We start from the raw sequence: 10,592 nt of genomic DNA on the forward strand, positions 1-10,592 counted from the left end.
CCTGATGAATAGGGGTGCAAAAATTCTCAACAAGATACTAACAAATCACATTCAATAGCATATAGAGAGTATTATTCAACACGATCAAGCGGGATTCATTCCTGGCCTGCAGGGCTAGTGCAATATTCACAAATCAATCAATGTGCTACATCACATTAATAAAAGAAAAGATAAGAACCATAGTGCACTGTCAATAGATGCAGAAAAAGTATTTGAGAAAATACTGCTTCCTTACTTAATACAAACCCTCAAGAAAGTTAGGATAGAAGGAACATACCTTAAACATCATAAAAGCCATTTATGAGAAGCCCACAGTAAATATCGTCCTCAATGGGGAAAAAGTGAAACCATTCCCCCTGAGATCAGGAACAAGACAGAGATGTCCACTCTCACTCCGGTTGTTGAACATAGTGTTGGAAGTTTTAGCATCAGTAATCAGACAGTAAATGAAATTGAAGGTATCATCATTTGCAAAGATGAAGTCAAACTTCCACTTTTTGCAGATGACATGACACTATACATGGAATATCGGACAAACTCCGCCAAAAGTCCTCTAGCACTGATACATGAATTTAGCAATGTTGCAGGGTACAAAATCAATGTACAGAAATTGGTTGCGTTTTATACACCAATAATGAAGCAACAGAAAGAGAAATAAAGAAACGGATCCAATTTACAATGCTCCAAGAGTCAAAAAATACCTAGGAATAAACCTAACCAAAGATGTAAAAGATCTGTATGCTGAAAACTACAGAAAGCTTGTGAAGGAAATTGAAGAAGATACAGAGAAAGCGAAAAACATCCCATGCTCGTGGATTGGAAGAATAAATATTGACGAAATGTCAATATGACCCAAGGCAGTCCTCACATTATATGCAGCCCCAATCACATTGCACCAGCATTCTTCTCCAAGCTGGAACAAGCAATCATAAAATGTGTATGGAAACACAAAAAACCCTGAATAGCCAAAGTAATACTGAAGAAGAAAACCAAAGTGAGAGGCACCACAATGCCAGACTTTAGCCACTACCACAAAGCTATAACCATCAAGACAGCATGGTATTTGCACAGAAACAAATACGTAGACTTAATGGCATAGAATAGAGATCCCAGAATTGGACCCACATACCTATGGCCAACTAACCTTTGAAAGAGCAGGAAAGAATATCCAATGGAAAAAAAAGACAGTCTCTTTAACAAATGGTGCTGAGAGAAGTGGACAGCAACATGCAGAAGAATGAAACTAGACCACTTTCTTACACCACTCTCAAAAATAAACTCACAATAGATGAAGGACATGAATGTGAGACAGGAAATCATCAAACACTTGAGGAGAAAGCAGGAAAAATCATCTCTGACCTCAGCATCAGCAAGTTCTTAGTAGACACATCTCCGAAGGCAAGGGAACTAAAAGCAAAAATGAACCATTGGACCTCATCGAAATAAAAATCTTCTCCACAATGAAGGAAACAATCAACAAAACTAAAAGGCAACTGACTGAATGGGAAAACATGTGTGCAAAAGTCATACTGGATAATTGGCTAGTATCCAAAACCTATCAAAAGAACTCACCAACTCCACACCCGGGAAACAAATAATCCAGTGAAGAAACGGGCAGAAGACTTGAACAGACACTGTTCTAAAAAAGACATCCAGATTGTCAAGAGACACATGAAAAGATGCTCAACAGCACTCCCCATCAGGGAAATCCAAATCAAAACCGCACTGAGATACCACCTCATGCCAGTCAGAGTGCCTACAATGAGCAAATTAGAAGACTATAGATGCTGGTGAGGATGTGGAGAAACAGGAACCCTCTTGCACTGTTGGTGGGAATGCAACCTGGTGCAGCCTCTCTGGAAAACATTGTGGAGGTTCCTCAAATCATTAAAAATAGACCTACCCGAAGACCCAGCAACAGCACTGCTAGGAATTTACCCAAGGGGTACAGGAGTGCTGATACATAGGGGCACATGTACCCCAATGTTTATAGCACTACTTTCAACAACAGCCAAACTATGGAAAGAGCCTAGCTGTCCATCAACTGACAAGTGGATAAAGAAGTTGTGGTTTATGTATATACAATGGAATACTACTTGGCCATGAGAAAGAATGAAATCTGGCCATTTGTGGCAACGTGGATGGAACTGGGGGGTATTATGCTACGTGAAATAAGGCAGGCAGAGAAAGACAGATACCATATGTTTTCATCCATGTGTGGATCCGGAGAAACTCAGCGGAAGACCATGGGGAAGGTGATGGGGGGAAAAAGTTATAGAGAGGGAGGGAGGCAAACCATAAGAGACTCTTCAATACTGATAACAGACTGAGGGTTGACCTGGGGTTGGGGAGAGGGGAAAGTGGGGGACGGGCATTGAGGAGGGCAACTGTTCGGATGAACACTGAGTGTTGCGTGGAAACCAATTTGAAAATAAATTACATTTAATAAAAAAAAATCCAGGGGTTGCTCTTACTGAATATGAGGATAGCTTTCCATTTTCAGCACTTTATGAGCGTGAGGTAGTAGTAGCTTAAGCTGCGTAGATGAAAGTTTTGTTTGTGTGTTTAAGAAAAGGAGCTGAATAAAGACAGAGGCCTCTCACATGTATCACATTGACCTTGGCAAGTTTCTCTTCTGATTGTTACCATGACTTATCACTCTTAGTGATTCACATAGTTTGGAGTCATCCTTTCATGGGGAAGTGGATTTCAGTTGATCATGGTAGGTGGTCCTTGTAGTATTTTGTGAATGAATTGTGTATGTGGTGATGATGGATGGACTATGCTGGTTGCTTTCAAAAGCACTTACACGGACGGTGTAACACGTTTTCTACCCTTGGAATCCCATACGTTCTCTTACTACCTTGTGTATGCCTTACCTGAAATATTCATGAATTGGTAGGTAGTGAATAGGTTTTAGTGGCACTGAATGCCCTACTGGCCACTCACACAGAATTCGTTGACGCTTTGCTCTTAAGCACACAATGACTCGGTCTTCCCTACACTGCATGAAAGTGAGCATGGATACTAACTAGGCAAACTGTTTGCTGCTGCTGTGAAGAACAGCTTCGTGAACTGTGAGCTGTACCAACACAGGTATGGAACCCTAAGCAAGGCACAGTATATCGGTATTCTTTGAAAGGGTAGAGTAGTTATTTCAATTTGGGTTTCAGTGCGTTGCATGACAAGGCATTTAATTAGCTAAAACCCTCTTAGAGTCGTGTTTGATTGCAAGTTGTGTGTACTGTCCACCGCTAAGTGTCATTTCATGTTAGATGGAATTAATGGAGGCTGAAGCACCCGTGCATTCACCTCTAAGACAACCCTCTTGAACTCGTGAAGAATTATGGGCCTTCTCAGGTAAGACTAGGTACAGGTCTTTCTCAAGGGCATAATCTTAAACACAGCCAAACCTAAGGCAGCTTTGGGCAGCCCACCGTGATAAGATATGCAGACATTGTGACCTCACAAAGCGCCTGGTCTCCTAGCAACTGCGGTGTAACTCTCACAGCCTGCCACCTGATTTGGCTTCATGGTAGGAAATTCATCAGGGCCCTGCGGCGGCCGCGAGACCTGGCAAGCGCGGGCGGCCCCTAGCGGCCTCACATCCTGAGCAGCATGAAGAGGAGATGGCGCTGGCCCAGGGAGGCCCTGGCCCCGGCCGCCGGGGGAGGAGCCTCTAGCGCTGCAGGAGGGGCCGCGCTGGAGGCGCCTGAGGAGAAGGTGGTGTACATGCGGTGGCAACCGTCGCGACTGTCGCTGGCCAACAGCACCAAGGCGCTGATCGACGCTTTCAAGCTATTCCTGCCCCGCAGCACGGAGTTCATGAGCTCAGACGCGGAGCTCCGGAGCTACCTCTGCAGCCTCAAGCACCAGTTCTCCCCCCACATCCTGCGCAGCAAGGACGTCTACGGCTACTCCTCCCTCCTGGCCCTGGTCCCGGACCCCGGCACCAGCCACCCGAGGCCCGCCTCCAGACGCGCCGGCCAGCTGCCAGGCGGAGGCGCCACGGAGCCCGGACGGTGGCGGTCGGCCAGAGGAAGGTGCCGCCCCCGCCGCCACCGTCCCGCGAGGACAGCAGCCCCCGTAAGCCCGCGGCACCCGGGCCCTGCTCCAGGGGCCGCACCCTGGAGGAGAGTGGGAGGGCGGCCACCCCGACGTTGACCACCTTCCCCACCATTCGCGTACCGGGCGACGTGTGGGTCGAGAGCAGCCTGGCAGAAGCGCGGCGCCAGGCGCGCCAAGTCCCGGGAGTTAACCTGGAACCCGTGGTGAGACTCCGCCGCTTCCCAGTGCCTGGGCGTGAGATGCAGGCCACCCCCGCGCGACCTCTCAGCCCCGGGACGGGTTGTGCCTGGAGGGATGAACCAGGGACAGCCTGGACCGCGTCCCCTAGTGTACTTTATGGGCGAAGAAGCACCAGACGGTCCAGGCCCGCGCCCCCGGGATGCGGCGCCGTCTTCTTGGACTCCCGGGCAGCAGTGCCCTCTGCTGCCTCCCAGCACCGGGTCTGCGGAGGGAGGAGACCCCTGGACCGCAAGGGAGGTCCCCTTTCTTCCTAACCCCAGATTGAGATGTCTCCAGGACTGTAGGGGCAGATCCATGTTCTCTCTTGTTCCCTCGTTGGTCTGAAGTCGTCAGACTTCCACCCCCACCCCCTCCAAAGGAATTTGGTTCCATGCTTGTGTAATAAAGCTAGAATTTCCTTGCTGTTCACCCACCTCCAGGCTCCTCCCGCCCCATTTGTTTTTCCTTTCTTTCTTTCTTTCTTTCTTTCTTTCTTTCTTTCTTTCTTTCTTTCTTTCTTTCTTTCTTTCTTTCTTTCTTTCTTTCCTTCCTTCCTTCCTTCCTTCCTTCCTTCCTTCCTTCCTTCCTTCCTTCCTTCCTTCCTTCTTTCTTTCTTTCTTTCTTTCTTTCTTTCTTTCTTTCTTTCTTTCTTTCTTTCTTTCTTTCTTTCTTTCTTTCCTTTTTTGACTGCCACTCTTTCTGGACGAATATGTGTGGAATATTCCATATATTCTGTGGAATATGTGTGGAAGATCGAATATGTGTGGAAAGTTGTTGTAATAGTTGGTATTCTCAATACCAATTGCAATAGTGGGTATTCTCAATCCCACACCTTTCTGAGTTTTAACTGGATTCCAAAGCTTTGACCAAGGATATTGTCTAAGAAATTCAAGCGTATCACTGTTAATAATGTAAGGATTTGTATGGCTTTGAATGTCATGGGCTCGGTGATTACAAACCAAAAGATTCAAAGTTCAACTGTGTACACATTCTTAAGACGTTTCTAAAGATTTTATATTGAAATGTAATGTTTATGTTTACTGAGCTCCTAAAGGAAATGGTAGACACTTGGAAGGTTTTGTTTAGTAAAATTAACTTGGGAAATTCTTTATAAGTGGGTAAAATTGAAAGTGCATTGAGAAACCACACAGTTTCTATTACAAACCAATGAGTGAATTTCAAAAAATAAATGAATAAAAAACTGGTGCTGGTTATGGACATGGATGGAATCCACTCGGAAATGACTTGGCCTTGTACCAATCTCACATACTGATCTGGGAATCTTTCCAGGATAATTTATTTTAAAATAGAAATCACATAGTGTAAATGAGTATGGGTAAGGGTGGTGACTAAACCTGCATACATAATAGCCGTTGGAATTCTCTGAAGTATTACTGATCTAGAGCGGTGGTACATTTTTTTTTTGGCACCAAATAACTGGTTGAGGTTATCTTTGGGCAAAATAGATTTTCCTCACTTGTTTTTGTCGTTGTTGGATAACAGGAAATATCCACATTACCATGTATTACTCTTATCAATATCATGGCAGTTGGTTAACAGTTTTGCTCCAGGACTTTCCTTTATTATCTTATGTCGATGCACAGTTATGTTAGCAGGTATTGGTCTTTTGTTTGACAATCAAAGACCACAGGGATCAAACAGGAGAGCCACACAGAGTACTTTTCACTTTTATGATAGTGTTTATATCCTGTGGCCCAGCATGGAATTCTTGATTATCCAAGTGACCTCAGTTATTGGTGGCAGCAAGACTTAATGGTGTTTAGTCAGTGGTGCCGCAGCCAGATTTTACTGCGATATCGGAAAGGCCAAGGAGTTATTGTGTACCATTATTCTTTCAAGTTTAAGTATTTTGCAATAGAACCATCCATCCCAGGCTGAAACATGACCTATTAAATCTTCAATACTACGGTTTCTCTCTGCTTGGCAGCTTTTTAGGGGAATAATGAGAGTTGTGGTTTTTTTTTAAATTTTCTTTTAATGTTTATTTATTTTTGAGACAGAGAGAGACAGAGCATGAATGGGGGAGGGTCAGAGAGAGAGGGAGACACAGAATCTGAAGCAGGCTCCAGGCTCCGAGCTGTCAGCACAGAGCCCGATGTGGGGCTCGAACCCACGGACCGTGAGATCATGACCTGAGCCAAAGTCGGACGCTTAACCGACTGCGCCACCCAGGCACTCCGAGAGTTCTGATTCTGACTCTTGGGCTTGTAGAGTTCAAATGGCATAGCTTCCTAATATACAGTTTCCCAGTAAGCCTCATATTCTTTTTTTCACTACTCAATGATAATGTGTTGTTACAAATACTGCCACATGAGTAAATAAAAGTGAATAATTATTTAAAAGATGCAGAGGGTTAAATTATACTCGTTTCATAGGAAGCTTATATAAATTTTCGTTACTAGCTTCCATTGCCAATGGTATTTCAAATACAGAGGTTTTTCTCCCCCACCCTTCCCAAATTAACTGTTTTAGCTAATTAGCCCCTAAGGGAAAGATACATATTTGTACAACTTCCCTATTGTATATAAATGTATAATAATTAAAAATGAATCCAATGACCATATTAGAATGTAATTTCAACATATAGCTTACCGAGGTAGCTTCCCAGAGGGTTTTGAAATTAGATGTAGCTGGGAGGATAACTTTGCTCAGCACAGCTTTGAAACACAACCATTGACACCATGCAGTTATTTGAACTTAACTGAGAATCTTAGTTTTTCCCTGCTATACCTTGTTACTTTATTGAACTTGAACTTGCATTCATGCTTTGGGTTATCTGGGCTATCTGATTTCGGTTTGGATCTGAATGTCCATCCTGAATTCAATATGTTGTTTAGCTGGTCCCTTAAAAAATATTGCCATTTCTAATTTAAAAAACAGGATGTTAAAAAAAAATCTTTGTTTTTGCTAAGTTTTTAGCAAAACCTTGCTGAAGTTTTGTTTTACAACTTATAAAATGTGAAGAAACAACTAATATAGTTGATTCATATATTAATAGGAAAATGAAAGTATTTTATGTATCCTTTTGGGCAGACCTTGAAAAGGAACTTGACACGGTGGCCTTTCTGGTGAGGCATTCATTTACTGTCTTCTAAAACGAGTCTGCGCTTAGGTTGTACAGATTTTTGAAATAAATCCCATAGTCTTTATTCATTCTCGTACCTTTATATCTCATATGGCACAAGTAAGGAGGAAGTTTATGACCTTGTTAAGCTTGAGTGCCTATATGTGGTGACTGGCACCTCAAATAAGCTTTTGAATTCCTGATGTCATTTTTATCCCCCTTCTACTTGTCACCCAGCAACTTAATTTTCCTTACAGAACCAGTAATGTTATAATTGTGGAGAGCAAGCTTCATTGTTGTTTACTGTCACTGTTGTGCTGTGTGTTTTGTCCAAGTTTGAGTACACAATTTTTCCAGTATAATTTAAACCGGTGGCTGACACATATTGATTTGCTGTGGACAAACAATAGTACTAGTGTTCTGAACACTGTTGAATAAAAATGCATGAAACATATTTGAATACAAAGAATCTGAGCAATTTTCAACTCATAGTTTTTTGGTGTTCCAAGGATTGCCACGGAGCTCGTAAAATGAGTGTTTTTAGTGCATATATAATTTATATATATAATATTTATATTATTTAGTGGATATATATATAAAATTTGCTTTATTGGTGTGTTTAAAATATTTTTGGTAGATAGTCATGTCTTATGGGAATTAGAACTCAGTTGTTTGTCATGGAATTGAATTGTGTTCTGGGACAGTTTAATGTGCACATATGATTAAGATTAAAAATCTGCTTGTACTTTTCTTTTTAATGTATTAACTGTACATACGTGTTAGAGAATATGCAGTATCTGTCTATTTTCATGATGTTAGAAAGTTTTTGAAATGGAATCTTATGTTTGCATGTGAATCGCAAAACAATGTGAGAAATTTTTATTTCTTTTGTTAACGGCAACACCCTGGAAGCCTGGAGATATGATTTTTATGCTATTTTGGGAGTCAACAGTTTGTCAATATCAAGTCTGATTATCTAGTGAATCTCTGAGACAATGCTTCATGCCAGAGTCCAAACCAGTACCCAGTTTGCCACAATAAAGACTTTAAAACTGCATCAAAGTTCATTTTGAGTCCTGACTCCAACCCCCTTCTAGTAGCGATAGAAAGCCTAACACTCACGTATTTTTATATTATAAAAGAACGTAAGTGTGCTGCATAAGAGTAGCAGCAGTAAAGGCTGTCCTAGAGAATAAAGTAAAGCCAGAATTTTCATTACAGCCTAGCGGGTGGACGTAGAGTGCTAGCAAGGGCAGGATTCATAGTATTATGTGTCCTGGATTTGTCTTTGTGTCTGAGTTCCTATTAATAATTGGAGGCAGCAGCGTACTAACTGTGGATCACATTGCCTGCAGTGGGATGAAAGATTGACCACTGGAAACCATTAGAACTGTACGTAAGTTACAGAAATACTCTGTGCTTTAGCTTCCTGAAGAATCAGATGTGGTTAGTAAAATAAACTATTGGACAACTATAAGGATTAAAAAAGGATGTTAATGGGTGAACACATAGAAAATGCTTCATAAATGCTATTAATTGGAGGCATATGGGCTGAAAATAAATATATATATATGCTGAGAGGTACTTGCGAGTTTAACATCTTGAAAATAGAGTGTGGTCTGAGAAAGCCAAAAGACAAATGATGAGAAGGTAATGTATGAGTGGGTTTAGTTGAAGAAAGAGACAGCAGGTGGTGAGGTTAAGTTGATTTATTAGGTAGTTTTCACTGTTGGAGGTTTTCTAGACTTCCTTAGATATTTGGGGTCTTTTTGTCCTTTGTTCCAAAATATATTTAAAAGATACTGTTATGTATATTAAATTATCTGAGAATTTATACAAATAATAAGAGTTACCGATCACGAACTTGCCAAATGTCAACACGAAATTTTCATTTTGGGTAAGCTCGGTATTGTTTGCTTTAAATCCGTGTGAGTTTACATGTACAAAACTAAATTTGAAGCAATATGTGTGAGTTTTGTACTTCCTGTGTTAAAGGAAACAAGTAAGTGCAGTAGTTAGATTTGAAATAGCAGAACGTTGTTACCATAGGGAATAGATAGCCTCACAGTTGAAGCATGGACACACTCATCTTTAGATTTGGGTCTAATGCCTGTGACTTAGCTCTCTTTCCACTTCCACCTGCAGAAGGAATAACAACATATTCTAGGTTGGGGAGCAAGTCAAAGTTACAGTAGCTGAAATTAACAATAAAAGAATTTCCCTAGATGGAATTTCTCCGGTGGCAAGAAGATCAAAACTGAGCCTGGCTGGAGATTTTGCAAGAGCAATGACTTATCGTCAGCACTCCCTGTCTGGGCAATGTCACCTTACACTGAAATTTATAACATGCGGGACATATCCAGAGCCCAAAAGGAAAGCAGTGCTCAGAAAAGATGGGACAGTATGGCTCCCAAGCAAATTTGAATAAATATTCTAGGGGACTCAAAACTGAACTTCTCTTACTTTGAAAGGTATTCATAGAAATGTTAATGTTGAGATTCTTCCAACTACTGAAATAAGTTATGTAAAATGTGTATGTATATATATGTGTATATAATATATATATACATACATACATATATATATATACACACATATATACACATATGTATATATACATATACAAATATATATACATATATACATATATGTTTATATACATATACACATATACATATACACATATGTATATATACATACATACACATATACATATACGTATATGTATATATACATATATATAAATATATATATACATATATATACATACATATATTTCTCTCTTCTAGGATGTTTTAAAGTACATATTCTTTAAATGTTTAGTAGAGACAGTAGAGAAAAAAAGGGTGTGATTTAGGGGTCTGCACTCAGATTAAAATAAGATTACGGAAGTATAGTATACATTCAAAAGGACATATATTATTTTTTTCATGTTTGTTTATTTTTGAGAGAGAGACACCGTGTGAGCAGGGGAGGGCCAGATAGGAAGCCACAGGATCGAAGCCGGCTCCAGGCTCTGAGCTGTCAGCACACAACCTGATGTGGGGCTCGAACTCACAAACCGTGAGATCATGACCTGAGCCAAAGTTGGACACTTAACGACTGAGCCACCCAGGCACCCAAAAAGGACATATATTATTAAAAGTATTCTGAGCACAGCTTGATGAAGTTAAGTTCAATATACTTGTGGAACCTGCACTCATTAAATAAGGTATCAGTA

At 41.1% G+C, this 10,592-nt stretch overlaps 1 pseudogene; it reads left to right on the forward strand.

Annotated features, from left to right (window-relative positions):
• Positions 1 to 3,618: 3,618 nt before the first annotated feature.
• Positions 3,619 to 9,526, forward strand: LOC145715261 (coiled-coil domain-containing protein 71L-like; annotated as a pseudogene).
• Positions 9,527 to 10,592: the final 1,066 nt, after the last annotated feature.

This window comes from Panthera onca (genome assembly GCF_046562875.1).
Source record: "Panthera onca isolate mPanOnc1 chromosome Y unlocalized genomic scaffold, mPanOnc1 haplotype 2 h2.ChrY_unloc_1, whole genome shotgun sequence".
In the NCBI taxonomy this organism is placed as follows: domain Eukaryota; kingdom Metazoa; phylum Chordata; class Mammalia; order Carnivora; family Felidae; genus Panthera; species Panthera onca.